The 21,917-nt window shown below is 42.3% G+C and overlaps 1 protein-coding gene across 2 annotated transcripts in view; it reads right to left on the bottom strand.

The window, feature by feature from the left end:
- Positions 1–21,513, bottom strand: part of DGKG (diacylglycerol kinase gamma) — a 224,144-nt gene extending 202,631 nt beyond the window's left edge. For both annotated transcript variants that reach the window (XM_053565639.1, XM_053565638.1), the window contains exon 1: positions 21,236–21,513. The gene's annotated coding sequence lies outside the window, so the exon portion shown is untranslated. The remainder of the gene's footprint in view (positions 1–21,235) is intronic.
- Between the last annotated feature and the right edge of the window lie 404 nt (positions 21,514–21,917).

Raw genomic sequence — 21,917 nt, 5'->3', positions numbered from 1 at the left:
TAGCATCTGCCTCTGGTCTTCAGAACTCTCTCATTCCATTTCAGTCTGCTATGCACATGAGCACTTTACAAGAAACACTAGTTTCAATTACTTTCTAGCTCAAGAACTATCAGTTTGTGTCCACTTCATTTTCTAGGCGTTCATAGTCTTTTATCAATCTCCCATTGGTTTGAAGCACAACAGTGAAGGACTTGGAAAAGGGATGATACTGTCATCCACTTTCTGCTGAGAGTTGGGATTCTGGGGTGAAAGAGAGGTGCATGCTATCAATAACTGGCTGTAGATTTCTGGGCCATGATTTACCCAGAAGCTAGAAGGTGAGTTTATGTCTAGTCATAAAGAACTCATATGTCTTAAGCACTGGGGGAGAGGGGGCCTGTATTTATCTAGAGAAGATGAAGAAGAGGATCAAAGATCTGGGATAATCCTATGAGTATATGGACCACATAGAACTGCTGATAAACAAGGACAAACATGAGAAGTGGAGTGCTGGGTGACACTGATGCATATGGCATCCATAATGACAGAGAATCTAGAAACTGTATTTGTGGGCTGATGGGTCTGCATAGCAGCATAGCTTTGGGCCCAATATTGGTTTATAATAGGAATTCATGACTCTAGGGATGGCACATGTAGAATATCTTATGAGTACACAGAAAAGGGTAAGAATTCAGGTGATATCATGGTGAGCATTTTCTACAGGCCAGTTGTCCACCAGAAGGAAATGGAGGTTCCTAGCCATTACTGTTTTGGCACAAGGGAAGTTAGAGCAGCAGGTCTCATGCTGGCTAAACACTTGCAGGGAGCCTCTTCTGGCTAAAAGTAAAACATCAGACAAGTCTTGTCTTTCCCCTTCTTGGTATAAAGTAAAGAATCTTAAATTCCTCTGGCCATCACTCTGATCAATGAAAGCCCCAGCTCAGTGAAGCAGGCAAAAGGGACATCTTAACAGAAAGAAACCACTCCAACTCAGAGGTCATGATGGTCAAAAAAGAGAAGCTTGGCTGTAATAAATAAGTAAGAACTCTTGATTCAGACAGACATATTTCCAAAAAGTTAAAAAAAAGTGATTTTTGTGATTGTATGCAATTTTGAAATGGAAGCAGACTGAAGTTCTCCAAAATGAGGAGCATTCAAAATAATTACAATAGTCTGAGTGCAGTGGCTCACACCTGTAATCCTAGCACTCTAAGAGACTGATGTGGGAGGATCACTCAAGGTCAGGAGTTTGAGACCAGCCTGAGCAAGAACAAGACCTTGTCTTCATTAAAAATGAAAAATTAGCCACACACTGTGGTGGGCACCTGTAGTCCCAGCTACTCAAGAGGCAGAGGCAGGAGGATGACCTGAGCCCAGCAGTTTGGGGTTGTACTGAGTTATGATGATGCCACTGCACTCTACCTGGGTGAACACAGTGAGATACTATCTCAAATAATAATAATGAAAAGAAATGGTCCTTTTAAAAAAGAGCCTGCAGGATTAACCCATGGGTTCATATTTGAAAAGGACATTCAGGAAAAAAAGAGGAAAAAAGGCACATAACACAGGAATATATAGGAAGATGGCACAACTTATACATGAAAATTATACCATGAAAAAAATAGCTCAAAATGATCCGAAAATACTAAGTGACTAAAAAACACCACTATAAGCCAGAAAAGGTTGGGGGAAGTTTGGGAAGTGGGCTGGTTAATTTTAGAGCGAGAAGACTAAAGAACAGCTTGGTCTACCGCTTCGGAGTGAGGATAACCAGGAGAATCTACAGGGGAGGCTACTCAACCACTTTCATTAATCTTTAAAGAATGTTGACGAATAACAACAAAAACCAAATTGCTATAAATGAACAAACCTAATCGTATTTTCATTGTCAAAATATGGAAGAAGATAGATTCCACAAACTATCAATGGTGAGAGCATAATGTTAATGTTAGCCAAGACTCCAAATCATATTTTCAAGGGAACACTTGTACACTGCTGCTGGGAAGGCAAACTAATAGGTTCCTTTTGGAAAGATGTTTGGAGAACACTTAGAGATCTAAAAATAGACCTGCCATTCGACAATTCCTCTACTAGGTATATACCCAGAAGACCAAAAATCACATTATAACAAAGATATTTGTACCAGAATGTTTATTGCAGCCTAATTCATAATTGCTAAGTCATGGAAGAAGCCCAAGTGCTCATCGACCCACAAATGGATTAATAAATTGTGGTATATGTACACCATGGAATATTATGCAGCCTCAAAAAAGATGGAGACTTTACCTCTTTCATGTTTATATGGATGGATCTGGAACATATTCTTCTTAGCAAAGTATCTCAAGAATGGAAGAAAAAGTATCCAATGTACTCAGCCTTACCATGAAACTAATTTATAGCTTTCATATGAAGGCTATAACCCAATTATAGCCCAAGAATATAGGGAAGGCGAAAGGGAGGGGAGGTGAGGGGAGAGGATGGTTGGAAGGAGGGTAATCGGTGGGACCACACCTACGGTGCATCTTACAAGGGTACATGCGAAATTTACTAAATGTAGAATATAAATGTCTCAACACAATAACTAAGAAAATGTCATGAGGGCTATGTTAACCAGTTTGATGAAAATATTTCAGATTGTATATAAAACCAGCAAAAAAAACCCCCCATATATAATTTAACTACTCAACTATATTTACCCATGTATGTAAGTGTACATTCCATAAATTTTCAACTTCATTTTAGCTGTTTTTCAACTTAGTAGTATGTGATGACCATTATTTGGCTGTCATTAAACATTCTTCTGCATGTGACACTGTTTTCCACGGCCACCTAGCATTTTATTGTATAAATGAACTGTAATTTATTATAGTGCCCTATGTTGTTTATTTTTTTTTATTAAATCATAGCTGTGTACATTGATATATTCATGGGGCATCATTCACTAGCTTCACAGACTCTATGTTGTTTATTTTTAAAATCTATTTCTAATAGGTAGAAGCTATGACCCCTTTTATGCTTTGAGGAATTTACTGAAGTTTTTATTTGTAACCTAAGAAGTAATTAATCTTTGTAAATGTTCCATGAGCCCTAGAAAATAAATTTCATACTTTGTATTTTGGGTGTAATACAGCATATAATTTTTTTTAGTAGTGTTTATTATATTACACAATTCCTGTATTTATATTATGTTTTGTTTGTTTACTTGGTATGTGAAAGCCTAAGAGTGCTATTTTGAAATCTTCCACCACTATTACGTCTCTGTTGGTTTTGGGTGCAAGAGAAATTAATGCATGTATTTCTATGACAGTTCCATCTTTATTGTGGACTGGATTCTTCATTTGTAGAAAACAACCTTCAAAGTATTGTTTAATGATATTTGTCTTCAAATGCATTCTGTCTTAGATTAATAGCATAACTTCTGTTTAGTTTTTGTTGCAGCTCCCTGCTATATATTTTATCAGCATTTTACTTTTAATTTTTGCATAATACTTTGTTTTAAGGGGGCCTATAGGAAACAACATATGGTTAAATTTTTAGTTTTTGATTCAATATGAAGATCTTTATTAAAAATGGGTGATTTAGTTCCTTTATGTTAATTGGTATAACTGAGTTGTTCGGTGTCACCATTTTCATGCTTATTTTTATTATTATTATTATTATTTTTTATGCTTCCTTGCTGTCTCCTTTCTTTTACTTAGTTTGCTACATAGAGTACATTTTCTTAGACTTTTTGTTTTGGAAAGTAGATTATTGGTGAAAGCAATTCTATAACTATTATTTTCTTTTTTATTTATTTATTTATTTATTTTTTTAAACTTTTTAATTCAATTTATTATTTGTACTTTTTTTTTTCTTTTTTGCAGTTTTTGGCTGGGGCTGGGTTTGAACCCACAACCTCCAGCATATGGGGCTGGCACCCTACCCCTTGAGCCACAGGCACCTATAACTATTATTTTCTAAATTTAAGTTTCAAGAATGAAATGACTCATAATTGAACCAAGAAATACATTTTATTTTCACTGTCTTACCCTTTCCTATTGACCCAGGCAAACACCAGTCTTTGCAGGCTTTCGAAAATGTCATCTGGGGTTTTAAACACAGATTTGTTTCAGAAATTTTTGTAATAATGTATATCTGCTCTATGAATATATTTTACTTTTTGCCTATACTTTTACAACTTGATTTACAATTATTATCTAGACATCTCTTTCCTTAACTGGCTTCAGTACTAATTGCCTGTTATTTATATGATACTATGATTCCCCCCCCCCCAATACTTGGTTCAATTTTCAATATAATACTCTGCTCATTTCTTCCAGCTAGTGAATTTTAATTCTGCTATCATGTTTTAATTCCTTGCAGTCCTTCATATTTCAGTTCTATCTCTGAATACCATGTTTCGTTTTCATCCCAGCCTTACTCTCCTTCTCTTCTGAGATGTAAAGGACATGCCTCCTTGCCCTCTTATGAGGATTCCAGGCTATTAAAATGTTCTTTCTAGTGCAGCTGGAGCAGCTCATTTTCATTCTATATGCTATTCTTTACTATCTTATTTTGCATTTTCCTTAGTCCTATATGCTTTATTCTTTATTCATTCTTAAAGAAGGGAGCATTCTATAGACTTGCTGCTCATCAAGTAACAGGTGTTTGGTGTTGTTCTCACTGAATGCTGATATCAGCGGTGCTCAGAGCATGGGCAGAGGTCCCAGATCTCCATCAAGCTTCAAGAATATATTATCCTACAGTAACTATACTTCTGTTCTATTTTCCTCCTATGGCCAGAACAATTTTTGCTTTTTAAAATGTATCCCAATTTTCTTTATGAGGGGATCAAAAGGTCTCAATATTTCATAAGCATTTTAATAGACATACATTTTTTCAGGGTTTTTAAATTTTTATTCTTCTGAGACAGCATCTCACTATGTTCGCCCAGGTAGAGTGCAGTGGCATCATCATAACTCAGTATAACCCCCAACTGCTGGGCTCAAGTGATCCTCCTGCCTCAGCCTCCTGAGTAGCTGGGACTACAGGTGCCCACCACAGTGTGTGGCTTTATTTTTTATTTTTAATGAAGACAAGGTCTCATTTTTTTCTCAGGCTGGTCTCAAACTCCTAACCTTGAGTGATCCTCCCACTTCAGTCTCCCAGAGTGCTAGGATTACAGGCATGAGACACTGCGCCTAGTCCATTCTTTCAGTTTTTAAGCATAACATCCTTTTTGTGTCCATTCCATCAAGTTCCTTACAGTCTTAAAATTCTTTATATATGTACTAATATATTTTTGTCACTCAATCTGTTGAAGAATGATGGAAGTGTGTAAAAGTTTCCCTCTGAGATTATGGTTTGTTAATTTTATTTCATATACAGTATTTTGATGTTTGTTATTCAGAATAAAAATATCATGAATATTATACCTTCTTCTGGATATCTTTTAGCCACATATAATGTTCTCTGTATTAAATTCAATTTTGTTTAATATAAAAACTGCCCTTCCTTCTTCCATTTTCACTTTCCTGATACATTTATGCCCTTTCCTTTCTCTCCCCTTCTATCTATACTGTTTTGTTAAAAATGGCATATATTTAGAATTAGTTTTTGCCCAATGCATGGCTCTTTGTCTTTTAATAGAAATGATTGAACCATTCATACTTAATGTGATAATTTTCATGTTTTATCTCACATCTATCATCTTATTTCATACTTTCTCTTTTAATATTTCCTTGCTATTTGCTTTTTTAATATTTTATCTTGCTATCATGTTCCAAATCTTCCTCCTAATTTTGAAGTTAAGGATGACATTTCTAGTTTTATTTCATCTATTCTCTTTCTTACTTAAAGTGTATTTAAACCTATGTTTCTTCATGTCAACAATGAAGCAGTAGCTGATGGGTCCCATGGTACAAAAAGAGAAATTCAGCACTTCAAAGTTTTATCCTTGAGTAGTCTGCATTAATTTGTTATGCATCTTTTAGTTAAGAATGATTTTTTCTTTTTCCTTTTTGCGCTCTATTCTTTCAGAGAAACTTCTTTTGTAACAAGCTATAGATACGATCCTTAAAAATATAGTCTTAAGAATGATTTTTGACAATTGAATTTTTCATGACCAGTTAATAACATTTAGTCCATGTTTGAGTGGTTTTGTTGTTCATCCCCCAGCTTTTATATCACATCTTTTCCACTCCGAAATTTTAATATTCATTAATTTCCCTCTTGACCATAATATTTTAAATAAATACATGTCTTCGTAGAGGATTTCAGTCATCTACTTGCTTTGGGATGTTTTTGTCGGAGAATATCTTTCTTTTCTCTTAACATATTACTGAATACAAAATTCTAGCTCATGGGCGGCGCCTGTGGCTCAGTCGGTAGGGCGCCAGCCCCATATACCGAGGGTGACGGGTTCAAGCCCAGACCCGGCCAAACTGCAACCAAGAAATAGCCGGGCGGCAGGCACCTGTGGTCCCAGCTACTTGGGAGGCTGAGGCAGGAGAATCGCTTGGGCCCAGGAGTTGGAGGTTGCTGTGAGTTGTGTGAGGCCACGGCACTCTACCGAGGGCCATGAAGTAAGACTCTGTCTCTACAAAAAAAAAAAAAAAATTCTAGCTCATAACCTTATTACCTCAAATTTCCATATATCAACTTCCTTCTGATATTTAGTGTTGCAGGATGTCTTACACTTGCTTGTTTTTTCTTTGAAACTATAATATTTCATACCAATAGATTTATTTGTTATTATGGTTAATAACTTTCACCAGAATATAATTTCATTATAATTTTCCCTGGTACAAATTTTCCTTGAACTAAAGTCAGGAAAATGCTTTTCTATATTTTTATAGTACTATATTATATTTCTTCTTTTCTTGAAAAATTGTGCTTTTATAAATTTACTGTGTTGAATTGGATCTTCCATTTTTGCACTTATTATTTCATTTTTAAAAATTTTTTTGGTTAGTATTATCAGAATTTACACATATCTGTAGTTTTCTTCATTGTTCCAATGCTGTGATTCCATTGCATGTTTTTAATTCTGCAAAGTATTTTTCATTTTATTTATTTATTTATTTTATTGTTAAATCATAGCTGTGTACATTAGTGCAATCAAGGCGTACAATGTGCTGGTTTCATATACAATCTGAAATATTCTCATCAAACTGTTCAACGTAGCTTTCATGGCATTTTCTTACTTATTGTATGTAGACGTTTGTATTCTGCCTTTAGTAAGTTTCGCCTGTACCCATTCTAAGATGCATAGTAGGTGTGGCCTCACCCATTACCCTCCCTCCACCCTAACCTCCCCCCTCTCTTCCCCTTCATTGGCCCTTTCCCCATAGTCTTGTGCTATAGTTGGGTTATAGCCTTCATGTGAAAGCTATAAATTAGCTTCATAGTAGGGCTGAGTACATTGGATACTTTTTCTTCCATTCCTGAGATACTTTGCTAAGAAGAATATGTTCCAGCTCCATCCATGTAAACATGAAAGAGGTAAAGTTCCCATCTTTCTTTAAGGCTGCATAATATTCCATGGTATACATGTACCACAATTTGCTAGTCCATTTGTGGGTCGATGGGCACTTGGGCTTCTTCCATGACTTAAGGAGAAGAGATTCTGTGCCTTGTGAAGCCACTTCGTCACTTTTGGGGATCCCTATAAGACGAATATTGGTTTTCTTCGAATTATCCCAGAGCTCTCTGAGAGAGTGATCTGTTTTTGCCCTCCATTTCTCTTCCTTTTTGAGAGTATGGGAGCGTTCGAAAGCTTTGTCTTCAATGTCAGAAATCCTTTTTTCTGCTTGCTCCATTCTGTTACTGAGGGATTCTACTGTGTTTCTCAGATCTTTGAGGGCTGTAACTTCTTGTCTCAATGTGTCAAAATCTTTGGTCATTTGGTCTTTGAATTCCTTGAATTCTTGAGATATCTTTTGGGTTACTGCTTGGAATTCTAATTCGATCTTGTTTGCTATCCAGATTCTGAATTTGATTTCTGACATCTCAGCTATTTGTTTGTGCATGGGATCTTGTGCTGTGTCTGCCCCATTGTTCTTTGGGGAAGTGATCTACTCTGATCATTCATATTTCCAGAGTTTTTCTGTTGATTTCGCCTCATGATTGTTTTTCACCATTGCCTCTGGCTGTCCTCAGAGTTGGGGAGGTGTCTCTCCAAGATTAGACCCCAGAGGCATCACTCTATTGTTGCTGGATCTTTGTAAGGAGTGACCTTGTGTAGCTCTTCTGGGGCTGCCCCAGGCAGGGAGTTCTGGTTGTGGAAGCAGCTCCGGCATGTGACACACCTGAATCCAGCAACAGGGTGGGAGGTGTTGCATACGGTTCTGGGATTGCCTCACGCCCAGTGACTTTGGCACAGAGAGCCCAAGGCTCCAGCAGTCTCTGGCCAGGAGAAGGGCTCTGTGCAGAGGCAGGGAGGGCTCTGGAAGGCACGCAGCTACCAGAGTCCCTGGCCAGACAAGCAGGCCGGTGTGGAGGTAGGGAGGGTACAGGAGGGAGGAAGCAGGGTTGCGCGGCTCCCACCGTTCCTGGTCAGGGCATGTGGAGTCCTGGCGGATGCGGGTCGCAGGTTGAGGGTTGTGGCATAGCTCTTATGGAGGTCCAGGTGGTGCTAAGCCCAGGAGTTTGAGGTTGCTATGAGCTGTGATGCCATGGCACTCTACCCAGGGCTACAGCCCGAGGCTCCAGTTTGCCAAAACTGGTCTCACTCTGCCCCTGACGGTTAAGGCTGTAAGTTAGCTCAGTCTCCACCTTTAGGTTGCTCAGTCACAAGGTTACAAGCTCCTGCCCGATCCTTGCTCTGCGACCCTGAGGGTGGAGGTTGCCAGGGCAGTTCTCTCACAATGGCTCCCTGCGGCCCAGCTCAGTGGCTCAGTCTGGGGCCCTAGACAATGCCCATAGTTCTCCGCACTCTTGCTCAAGCTCTCCCCAAGGCAGTTCTACTGAGTGCCAAGTCCAAAAACACCGAAACAGTTCACAGGTAAGGCCTTTTCGGTTTGCAGTCTCACTGCTCCTTGTACTTATAGCTGCCGGCGGGATTAGGTCGATTGAACACACGCAACCACTTGCTAGTTTTCCACTGTTTTTGTCCTCCTCTTGGAGTCTAGAAGTCCCTTGCTGACTCCCTGTATCCTCAAAGGGATGATTATAGGCAGATCCCACCAGCCAGAGATGCCTGGAATCTTATCTCCCCAGACTAAGCGTGCCCAGTTGCAGGGAAGCTGTTACTCTGCCGCCATCTTCATATTTTTCATTTTAAAGCAGGCAAAGTTTCCTAATTTTGGATTTTACCCTTTTGATAGTTCTTTCCACGTCCTCTTAAATCTCTATAAATATAACTTGGAGGTTTTAAAATTTTTCTCTTTTTTTTTAGGGTCTTTTTAGGTCCCCTGCCACTGTAGTTGTCTCCCTCCTTTTCAACTGGTGGGTACCATTTCCATCAGTTCCCACCAAGTGTTGACTGAGAGTGAGTCTCACAGCCCTAGCACAAGGCATGTCTGAGGAGGCGTGTCGCATGTTTGATTGAGGTGTGATTGAGATCTGTTCCTTATTACCTGTCTTGCTAGAGTTCCTGTAGGCCCTGCCACTTTTTAAAGTATTTTTTTTTTAATGGTGGAAAAATATACCGAATATCAAAGTTAGTCAATGATTTTTAACTGTACACTTCAGAGGCATTAAGGACATTTACCTTGTTGTGCAACTATCACCACCATCCATCCACAGAAATTTTTCAATTTGTAAAATTAAAACTCAGTAGCAATCAATGATAACTACCATTCTTTCCTCTGCCACACCCTGGCAACTACCATTCTGCTTTCTATTGCTATGAATTTGACTTCTGCATGAACCTCGTATGAGTGGAATCTTACTGTCCTTTTGTGACTGGATTATTTCACTTAATATGTTGTTTGCAAAGCTTAGTCCATGTTGCAGTATGTATCAGAATTTCATTCATTTTTAAAGACTGCATAATATTCCATTGTACACATATACCTCATTTTGTTTATCCAGTCATCCATCAACAGACACTAGGGTTGCTTCCCCCTTTTTGCTGTTGCGAATAATGCTGGTATAAAGTGGCTATATCATTGTGGTTCTCATTTCCATTTCCCTAATGATTAGTGATGGTGAACTTCTTTTTTCTTTTTTTGAGACAGAGCCTCAAGCTTTTGCCCTGGGTAGAGTGCTATGGCATCACAGCTCACAGCAACTGCCAACTCCTGGGCTCAAGCGATTCTCTTGCCTTCACCTCCCAAGTAGCTGGGACTATGGGTGCCCGCCACAACACCCGGTTATTTTTTGGTTGCAGCTGTCATTGTTGTTTGGCGGGCCCAGGCTGGATTCAAACCTGCCAGTTCAGGTGTATGTGGCTGGTGCCTTAGCCGCTTGAGCCACAGGCGCCAAGCCAATGGTGAACTTCTTTTCATGGGTTTATTGGCTATTCGAATATCTTCTTTGGAGAAATGTCTTTCAAGTCCTTTGTCTGTTTTTGAATCAGGTTGCTTGTTTTTTTTCGTTGTTGAGTTTAGTAGTTCTCTATATGTTCTAGATTTTTAATTACTTATCAGATATGCGATTTGCAAATATTTTCTCCTATTCTATGCAGCTCCCCTACCACTTTAACTTTAGAGATGCTAGTGAAATGCTTCTAGGAGTCCCTTTCATTTACTCTCTAGACCATCTTTTCCTTCTATTCTGAACACCTATGGGTTAGTAGGCTTTTCTCTGAAGTCACTCAACATTTCTGACCTAGATTATATTTGTATCCTTTTCTGCTTGTTAGTACTATAATAAGTACCTCAAAATATTTATATAATAATTTAGCTACTTTAATAAAAATTGGGGGGTAAGAGTTAAATGTATATGCTTCATTTTTTATTTTTAAGACCATATTTCTCAAAGGTCATATCCCTACACCATAATGGCCCTAAGTATTAGTTAAAAAGTCTGCTTCTGAGGCCCCATTCACACCTCTGGCTCAGAATCTCTGAGAATCCATATTTCATTAAGAAAAATCTCCAGGAAGTTCTAATGGAAAAGAAAATTTGAGTGCTGCTGAGTTGAGAGATGACTTGGGAGTACTTGGAAGAGAAAGTAATGATCCCTTGGAATTACCCAAGGTTCACTGAGCAGAAATTATAACAGATAATTCTTGTATCTTCTTGACAGGTAGATTAGTTATGTGACTCAGGGATATGTGGTAGATAGTGGTTATAAGTGCAGGATATTTGACAAAGTTTTTCATGAGCCTGTGGGCATAAGAAAGAAATACTTGTTGAAAGCAAAGAATTCTTACAAAGAATGAGAAAGTAAGACCAGGCTGACATGCAGATCCAGTTTAGATTCTGACGATTTAGGGCAGTGCCTGTGGCTCAGTCGGTAAGGCGCTGGCCCCAAATACCGAGGGTGGCGGGTTCAAACCCGGCCCTGGCAGAACTGCAACAAAAAAATAGCTGGGCGTTCTGGCGGGCACCTGTAGTCCCAGCTACTCGGGAGGCTGAGGCAAGACAATCGCTTAAGCCCAGGAGTTGGAGGTTGTTGTGAGCTGTGTGATACCATGGCACTCTACTGAGGGCCATAAAGTGAAACTCTGTCTCTACAAAAAAAAAAAAAGATTCTGACGATTTAAAGTGGTTTATAGAAAAATTGTAACACAAACATAGGAGGGATTTGCCATAGGTACTAAGAAATTAAAACTCTATAATTTGAGGAATCACTGAAAGAATTTTTTATTTAGCAACTTTTCTTAACTATTCTGAACATTGGTATAAATAATGGCACTAGGATACCTTTAAAAAAATAGTCAGGCCCAAGCCTGACCCAGACCAATTAAATCAGCATCTCTGGGACTGGGAACCAGAGTTGGTGTTTTTTCAAATCTCCCCAGGTGATCTAAGTGTTTCAGCAGGGTTGAGAACCACTGGCCTAGAGAGAAGGAACACGTTTACACATTTGTGGAGATCTAATGTGGAGGAGGGTTGTTTCTGTACAACCCTCCATTCTCGACCATTCACCTGGCAGAAATGGACACTGGTCTAGCTGAGTTAGCACATGGCTGGCTATTGGCACAGCTCAGTGGTTGGTCACATGCTCACAATGCTATGAACACTTTCTTCTCTTATTAAAGAGGCATGGGTCTCCTTGGCATGGATCTTTCAGATGCTGACAGCACATTTATCAAGATAAATGAAAATTGGCTCTCCTGTGATCTCATGAGTTTTCACAGTTTCACCCACCACTTGTACTGAGGATTACCTAATCTGGGCCTCCAGCCACGAGCTCATCGATGGATTATATTTCCATCTGGATTTCTCCCTAAAACCTCCAAGTTAACATGCCCCGAACTGAACTCATTATCTAACCCCACCCTGCTCCTATTCCTCAATTCTCTTGGTCAATGAAACCATTATCCTCCCAGGTAGTTCCTCTGCCCCCTTGGCCCCCTTACATCCACTAGATGGCAACTTCTGTCCTGTGCCTCCCTCTGCCTCTGCTACCATTGCTTCACCTGCATATCCCCTCAACTCCCACAAAAGCCTCCCATGGGTTGCTCCCATCTTTTCTCTTCCCAACATCGTTGCTTGAGACTGCTGTGATGTTAAAATCTGACTCCATCAGTCCCCACTTACGACTTCACCACTATCTAAAAGATAAAAATCATCACTCTTTAACATGACAGATAAGACCCTCCATGCCTAGCTCCTGCCCACGTTTCCAGACTCATCTCCCATTGCTTCCTGATTCACTGTTTTTTTGCTCCAGCAAAACTGAACTGTCGACAATAAGAACTGCCTGTGAGTCTTTGCTACATTATCCCCTCCAGTGAGAATGTATTACCAGCTTTCCTTCACTTAACTTCTATGCAACCTTTACATTTCATTCAAGCTCCTCTATTCCAGAGATGACATCTTTGGTCCAAACCCCTCCTAGGCTGAGGAAGTGATACTCACTCACCTGACTCTCTTCTAAGGGTAATGCCATATCTATCTGTTTCTCACTCTTTATCACCCAGTTTCTGGGAACCCAGTTGGTCCTACCCCCAGAAACTAGTTTTATGACAAGCACAGGGTGTGTGTTCAACATTTATTTGCTGATTTAATGTTGTTTAAATGGTTGAGTCTCCTCAGAAGTGCATTTGCCATGATTTGCATGATTTAGAGAATTAGGAACAATGTGGACTTTGAGGCACAGCAGGACTTTCCCAGCCTATAGGAACATATGGCTATTGGCTTCCTAACATTTGGGAAAGATCACTTTGTGATCAGCCAGCACCTGCTGGGCATGCTGGCAAGAGAAAGGGAAGAGACTGACTGTACCAGTGTGTGTCCTTGCCAGGGCCTGGGGATCAGGGCACCCTTGTTGATGAGACTGTAGGATGGAGAGTGTTGGGGGACTGGACCAGAGCACCCGTTTTATGCTGCTCTCAAGGATTCTGGAAGGGACACCCTCACCCTCTGGGAGGTGGAGAGAGATTCTCTAGCTTATTTACTTTAACCAAAAGGCTAGGGCACTGAGGCAGCTGGTGAAGCACTGTAGACCCCTGTTCCTAAAGTAGAGGGGTAGAGAAATGCAGGAGGGAATGGAAATATTGTAACCCAAGCACTTTAAGCATTTCAGCATTTATGGATCCAAGTGGCCTCACTGACCTCTGGCCACATGGAACTTCACACTAGATCTGCATCTGGAAAGTGAAAATTCTGTTCCTATGTAGATGATATTCTTTATGCCCGAAAAGAGGAAAAAGCCCCCCAGGCAGACCACAAGGAAAGGAATAATGGGCCCAAATGGCTGGCTGGGCAGATTCATCAGCTGCCATGTGGCCACTGAATTTTGCTCTTTCATCTCTTTTCTTGCCAGAGTAGACTTTTCTAGATCCCACAGGCTCCACTTGGGTGAGATTCCACTAGTGAAATGGAGCTCGTGAAAGCCATACTGCCTGCCTCACATGCTCATGACTAGAAATAGGGAATGTCATGGATGTGAAGATGTTGCCATCTTCTGAGTGTGGTGCGCATGTGAAGTACGGTTATTAATATTGCTATTTTTTCTCATAAAAATAGTTTCTAGTTTGAACTTCTTCTCTCGGTACCTTTGTCCTGACTTGGAGAACTTTTGGCTCCTTTTCCCACCTGGAAATTGAGAGTCCTTAAGTTTTCTCCTCCTTTCCCCTTTCACATCATGATCTCAGGGAGGAATCGTTAATTTTCACTGAAGCATTGACCACATAAAAGGCTAAATCCAAGAAGAGAAATGGTTATTTTTGCAGAAAATGAAATCTTAAGCTTATTCAGAAAAAAAGAGGAAAAGAAGGTGTTGTACTCTGGAGAAAGCACTGGCTAAGAGTGGCGAAACCCTGGTTCTTGTTCGGGTGGCGTAACCCCAAGTAGGGCACGTCTTTTGGGTGGAAGGGGGTTCTTTATTTTTTTAGGAGGAAGATCTGGAACCAGATGCTCTCTCAGCTCCTTCCCTGATCTCATTTTCTATAATGCTAAAAACTTTTAGGTCTGTCCCAAATTTACCTACATCTCTTATCCTAACTGAGTAACATTCCAGGGCACTGAGACAATATGTAAATGAGGTAACGAAATGCTCCTTAATCTTCCCAGAATCATACGCTAGGGAATCCACTATTATCACCATTATCATCCCACCACTAATACCACCACTACCACTTCCACCCCCACCACCATCACTTGCAGCATCCCTAGCCCTATCATCCCCAACTGCACCATCACCACCACCATTATCCCCTCCACCCCCCACCATTAATACCATCACCCCACTACCACCATCATCACTCTACCACCACCTACTGCCATTAACACAATTACCAACTACTACCATTACCAACACTATCACCTCCACCACTAACACCACTATTACCACCATCATCTCTACTGCCACTATCACCTTCACCACCATTACCATCATCACCATTTTCACTACCACCATCATTAACACAATCACCATCATAATCTACACTAGCACAATCACCTCTACCACTCCCACCACACCCTACTACCATCATCACAACCACTATCACCATCACCACCACCACCACACTAACCACCACAACCATCAATACCACCACCACTATCAACACCATCACCGCCACCACCACCATCTTCACTTCTACCATCAACACTGCCTCCATCATTGTCACCATCACTACACCATTGCCATTACTATCACCTTCATGGCAAATACATTTCTATTTTTTTAAGTGAGAAATAATTTATAAAAATTTCTTAACTTGAGGGATTGATGTTAATCCTGTGAAACATTCTGGAATGTGATGTAGAATGAGCTTTAAATACCGAAGTCATGATTTCTAGGAACCAATAAAAGTTCACTGAGAGTGGTGAAACCAAGAAAATTGCTTCTTTGGTGAATTATTGGACAATAGATCAAGGAAATACTAGTGATAAAGAGTATCTCAACTTTGTTAGGAACTTTGATAAGATTCCTTGGAAAAAGATCAAGGAATAAGGCCTGAATGATAGGATTAGAAGTTGAATAAATTTCCTAAAAGAATGCTGTTTAATTATTAAACTAATATCTATATTTAATGGGCATATAGAAGAATGACTGAATTCTGTAGTGTTCATTGTTTTTATTGAACACTAAAGAGACTGAAGAGGTCATGATCATCAGACTTAGGGATGGCAGGATGCAAAATGGAAGGAACAGTAAATACACTGAATGACAGAATCGCAGCCAGAAGTACCTGGGCAAGTTGGCAAGATAGACTGAATTGAGTAAGATGAAATGAGCAGCAATGCAAGGATTCTGTATTTGCACTCCAGGTATCATCTGTTCAGCATGAGGTGGGGGTGAGGGGTTGGGCAATTCAGTCTAAGACAGTGGTTCTCAACCTTCCTAATACTGCGACCCTTTAATACAGTTCTCATGTTGTGGTGACCCCCAACCATAAAATTATTTTCATTGCTACTTCATGACTGTAATTTTGCTACTGTTATGAATCATAATGTAAATATCTGATATGCAGGATGCATTTTCATTGTTACAAAGGAGTCACAACCCACAGGTTGAGAACCGCTAGTCTAAGAAGAAGTTTAAAAGAGAAATGGGTACTTCAGTTGATACTAAGCTTAACAGGGGTCAATGGCATAGATTATTAATTAGACCTTAAAGGATTTTAATAAAGATAGGAAATGTAGTACCAAGTAGGTGGTAGCTTCAGTCTTCTCAGTGCTGCCAAGGCCTCCCTTGAGGCACTTTATTCGTTAAGAATAAAGAAATTGGAGATACCTGGGGAAAGAGTGGCAATAACAGTAAGGGCACCAGGGCAAAGGGCCTATGCATCAGGGCGGAGCAGTGGGCAGGGCACTGATGGGGAGTGGAGAGCCAGGCCAGACCATTAATGGGCTGTGAGGTCTTGGTGGAGGCAGGAGCTGGTGACAGGGTCCCCAGAACAGAAGCACAGACCCGGTGGTTGGCTGGCCTGCTCTACTAGGTTTTGGCACTCTAGTCAGGCCACTCTATGGATAGGTTTTCCTTTCTTCCTACCTCACTTATCTAGGGACAAATTCTCTTGGGCCCCTGAGCAAAATTTTGTGCTCTGGAAATGTCATTCACATTCACAAATTATATCAGTTATTTCCCTTGGAAAGCCTTCAAAAGTACCCTTTCCCTGATTTCCTGGGAAGCCAAGATGGTGGCAGTTTGCCTCAGCATCACTACCCAGAGAAATTACTGAAACAATAAAGCAAAAGGCCTAAAGAATAGGCTTTGAAATCATGTGGACCTGAGTTCAAACGTCAGTCTCTTCTACCACCTTTGAGACCACAGACAAGTTACTCAAACTTTCTGAGACTCAGTTTTCTAGTCTGTGAGGTGGCAGTGATGTGAGTATCAAGTGAGACAAAGCATCTGCAAAATACAGCACAATATGGGACACGGGTAGGTGCTAATGAATGCTATCACTAATATTACTACATTTACTACCACCATCCCTTCTCTTTCTTCCTCCCCCAGTCTTCTCTGGGCCAGACACTATCGCAAGCAGAGGATATGGTGGAAAACAAGACAGATATAGACGGACCCCTTGCCTCCACCAAGCTTACACTCCAACCAGCATGGTCCAGTTGAACTTTTTGTAATGATGGAAATGGTCTACATGTGCACTCTCCTCTATGGCAGCCAGAAGACACAGGTGGCATTAGAGCATTAGAAATGTGACAAGTGTGACCGAAGAAGTGGATTTTAAATTTTATTTAGTTTTAATGAATTAAGTTCCCATGGAAATAGTCACATGTGAAATTAGGAAGCACAGCTCTAGATGTTTTTCAGGTATGTTTCCGGGCAGAATAAAGATGGACTGAAAGAGAAATGCACCTAACGCATCCAGTACTGGACCCGGAAAATTCTCCTGTTTGCTCATTCACCACATTTGATGGTTGACTATGCATCAGTACCATCTCGGGCGCTGGTGCTATGGGGAAGAATTAAGCACGGTCTCCACCTTCAGGAAGCTCATGGAGGTAAGCATATGCACAGGTGCTGGGGTGCAGCCGAGAGGCGTCTGGCCTGAACAAGCAGTCTCAGGACACCGGCTGAGTCTTGTTTAAGCAGATCTCAGAGCAGGGGCTCAACGGATACTTATTCCGTTTACAACAACAAATTATATTCCAGAGCTACTAAACCCACTGCTGGTGGCAGTCATGAACATGGCTCTAGGAAAAACTTATAACTACAATCAGTCTATTTTCTTCTAAATTGCCCTTTTGTGGTTTTTTTGTAGAGTCTAATTTTATCTCCCTTCTGTCAGCCACATTTTCTTCCACCTATGGACATTCTGTTAATGGCATGTATAATTTTAGCTGTTTTATTAGTAGTTACTAAATTAGATCTTTTAATCTTTTCAAATATTTTCTTTGAGACAGAGTCTCACTCTGTCATCCTCTGTAGAATGCTGTGGTGTCAGAGCTCATAACAACCTCAAACTCTTGGACCCAAGCAATCCTCTTGCCTAAGCCTCCCGAGAAGCTGGGACTACAGGTGCATACCACAACACCCGGCTAAAGTTGTCGAAGTTTTTTGATCAAACTCTGCTACTTCTAAGGTGACATCAACTCTCACTATGGTTTGGTTGTGAAATTCTCATATTTGTATAAAGAAATGACTCCATGAATAAGGCCAGTATGTGAAGAAGCTGTTACTGATTGGGTGAGTTTGCTGAATCTGGCTGTGATATTGATGCACAGTCAGAGGAATGAGGGTTATAATAATTGCTTAGGTGGAAAAGTGGGATTCTATGCACACTTACATATTTTATACAATAGTTGGAATTGTTCAAAGTTGGTATGTGCCATCTAGCCAGAGAATTCTGCAGCTGACATTTGCTCATGTAACAACAGGCACAGCTTTATATTGTATGGTTTCCACAATCACACATGAGCGTATAAAGTAGGGTGATGTGTGTGAGTCCTTCTTCCCTGATGTCAGCTCATGGGATGTGGCTTGGTTTTGTGAAGCCCTGGCCTATTTAAATCCTTAGGGGTCATTGGCTTTGACAGTGAGAGTTGCCTCTGGTGAAGGCAATCATAAATTTATGTAGCCCCTTTGAAAAGCGTCTTCTCATATATTTTGGGAGCCTTAAAATATTCATGCCCTTTTGCCCAGTGATCTACTTCTAGGAACCTATCCAAAGGAAGCAATGGGAATGTATACAGTAAAGACTTTAGAGTTACCTGAAGTTGCTAAGGACAGGAAGAAACTTAAATGACTAATAGTGTAATAATACATAGCCGGGGAAATGATGCTCACGAAAGATTTGCTAGAACACTAATTAAGAACAAAAGCAGAGACTAAACAACCATACTTGGGAGTCAGACAGCTTGGGTTTGAATCCTTGCCCTGGTACTTACTCACTGTATGACTTGGGCAAGTCACCTGAATTCTAAGAACCCTAGAAAAGTGCAACCCTGGAAAAATGGAGGTCATAATGATGATACCTAGTTCAGAGGGACTTCTAAAGAGTAAATGACATAATGAAGACCAAAGACTAACACCACACAAAATATATTTACCAGATCTCCAATAAATGGTACCTTTCTATGGATTTCAAGACATAAAAATAGATGGAAAGGAAATATGCCAATATATTAACAGTGTTCAATCTGGGTGGCAGAATCATGGGCGATTTGATTCTTTGCATGCTTTTTAACTTCCCAAAATTTCTGCAATGAACATGAACTACTTTTGGACTAAAGTATCATATCATGATGATGTAATACAATAAGATTTTTTTTTCAAAAGGGTTTTACTATACTGGAACAGTACTTCTTTCTCCGTGTTTTCCAGGGGAAGAGGTGGGGGCCAGTATCCCCTCACGCCCATCAGCAGGAGAGGGAAGGGCTTCTGCCCTCAGGGTCCTTCCCTTGGCAGAGCCTCACTCATACACAGCCTGGTCCTCTGGGAGTGTCTGGGTTGAAGGGGTACTTGTCACCTGTTGATGGTGTTGTGTGGACAGTTGGGGGTGGGGTGGGGCTGGAACAGGTGATCTCAGTAGTTAATCCTGCCTGTGAGAGTCAAGATGCCAAGACATTGTGACGTTTGTAGTCGTCCTCCCCAAGTCTTAGCTGGTCTGAATCAAACACTGCATAAAATTCTAAGGTGGGAAAACTCCTACTAGCTTTCCACCTCCAGGCCTTTCCCAGAAAAACAGTGGTAATAATGTCTATGGTGCTGGAGGTAAGCGTTGAGAGTGAGTAACAGAAAAACCTAGATCAGGAGCACAATGCCAAGGTTAGCTTAGGAGCATAATTACAGGAGCATAATTTATATGTGGAGTGTAATTTCTGTCGGATATAGCCCTTTTTGACATGGCAAATAGCAAAGTATCTTTCTGCTTAGGACACACTCCAGGAATGAGAGAGGCATAAAACACAAAGGGTGTGTGTGTGCGCGCGCGAGCTCATACCACCAAACGTTTACCTTTGCCCCCTATGATCTATGTCCTTCATTGACAACGAGGTTGCCCTGTGCTCCAGCAAGTGGCTCTGGAGCTGTATTTTGCGAACAGAGAATGCTAAGCACCAAAATAACGAAGGTGATCGATCCCCTCATCCGACCGAGGAGCAGTTTCTAGTCCTGTGCCCTGAGCGCTGCTCCTCATCATGACTCCCCCGCGGTTCACCTTTAGATCCCAGGTGTGTCTCCCAAGCCCTTGAAAAACAAGAATGACCAACAGCGCTCCCAGCCCTTCCTCCACGCGGGAGGTCGTCGTATGCTCATGCAGCCCCGGGAGGCAGCCGCCAGCCCCTGCGAGCGCGCCCGCGGGTTCCCTGCGCTCCCGCGCCTCTGCAACGCAGGCACAATCACCTAGACCCTCCTGCCGCCGCCGGGGGCGGCTGGACCACCTCCCCTGAGTTCGTAGCTGGATTTCTCACATGTAAGAGTTGTTTTCTCGCTCTCCTCCTATGCTTTCCACTGCAGTGATGGCGGGGACAGAGCCCCGGAATCACCTGTAGGGCGTTTAGAATTCCACAGCCCCCTCCCCAAATTCTAGTCCGCTCGTTCTGAGAAAGAAAATCTCAGAACATTCAGGGTTTGGTGGGCCGGTGGAGTTGGAGAAAGCCCCACAGGTGCTTCTGGATGCGCACCCCTCCAGACACAAACGTACACACGGACACATCTTGTGACTCCCAGACTGAACAGGTCAACCTTGATTCTCTTCCCTCCCCTCCCCTCCTTTATTCACCGAAGTGTCTGTGCTCTCGCTAGCTTCCTTTCTTCCTGCCCACAGTCTTTGTGGAGTGCCCCAAAGTCCTAGAACCCCACGGGACGGTCGGAGGCTTTGACACGCAGACATTAGGAAAATGTTCCCTGCTCCTCGCCTCCCTTGTGCACCCTGGAGCGCGAACTGGATGTCAAGGAGTCAAGGTTAAGTCCAAAAGGAAGAAATCTGACCAGTTGCTTCAGCAAACTGTCTGGAACAAGGCTGCCTCCCACCTGCACACCTTTGGGGCCGGGGGTGGGGGCCAACCCATCGCAGAGGGAGCCTGCTCCCCATTCTGTGGCCTTCCTGATTCCCGCACCCCTCGAGTGGGGCGTCCCTTCCTGCAGAGCTTTGCGGCAGGTGGTACTGTTGGGGTGGGCGCAGTGGTTTCGGCTGCAGCCCCTTCCTTGGCCACGGGACCGGCTCTGGCTTTGCCCTCCTTTTGCAAGTTGCTACACCCCGCGTCTCCAGGGCCGGAGACCCCCACCGCGGCGCCGGCAGCCGTCTTACCTCACCATGCAACACTTGGTTGCGCGGTGGCCCGCGGGGCGCTCCTTCCTCGCCGTTTATACCCTTACTTGGGAGACAAGAGGAACCGAGAGACAGAAAGGGGACCGAAGCTGGCGTCTGAGCGTCTTCCCGCCCACGCAGCCCTCTGCCGGGAGGGAGATGGCAGCTGGAGTGGGCGCGAGGGAGATCAGGCGGCCAGGCTGTGGCTGGGCAGCGCCGGGGTCTTCGCCTCTGCCCTGGGACCTGCAGCTCCGAAGCAGTCTATCCCGGCTGCCCGCCACTACGGCACTGCGGCTCTGTGCCCTGCCCCTCGCAGCCTGGCAAGTCCAGCTGCCACTCTCACAGCAGAGCCCTGCCTCCGGGCTCAAAGCCCGCCCCTTGCCACACACCCGCGCGCGCATACACACGCGCCACACACAAATACACGCGCGCGCACGCACATGGATGTGAATGCGCTCAGTGAGGGCCTGAGCGCCTCTGGAGTATCTTGGGGCCACGCGTCATTAGGACACTTCTCTGATAAGGCTCGGGTTTGGGAGGAGTAGTTCGGGGCTTAGCTGTGTGAAGAGGCTGTAACCCGGGCCGGCAGGAGAGACCAGCTGACCCCAGAGGCCTAGGACGACTGTTTGACAAATAAAATACCCACTGGGAATTTCCCTTTTCTCAGTCTGGCTACGAGCTG

The sequence above is a fragment of the Nycticebus coucang genome, chromosome 16, assembly GCF_027406575.1.
Source record: "Nycticebus coucang isolate mNycCou1 chromosome 16, mNycCou1.pri, whole genome shotgun sequence".
In the NCBI taxonomy this organism is placed as follows: domain Eukaryota; kingdom Metazoa; phylum Chordata; class Mammalia; order Primates; family Lorisidae; genus Nycticebus; species Nycticebus coucang.
Note: the sequence above shows the minus strand (reverse complement) of the source record. Positions and strands in the feature narration are given on the sequence as shown.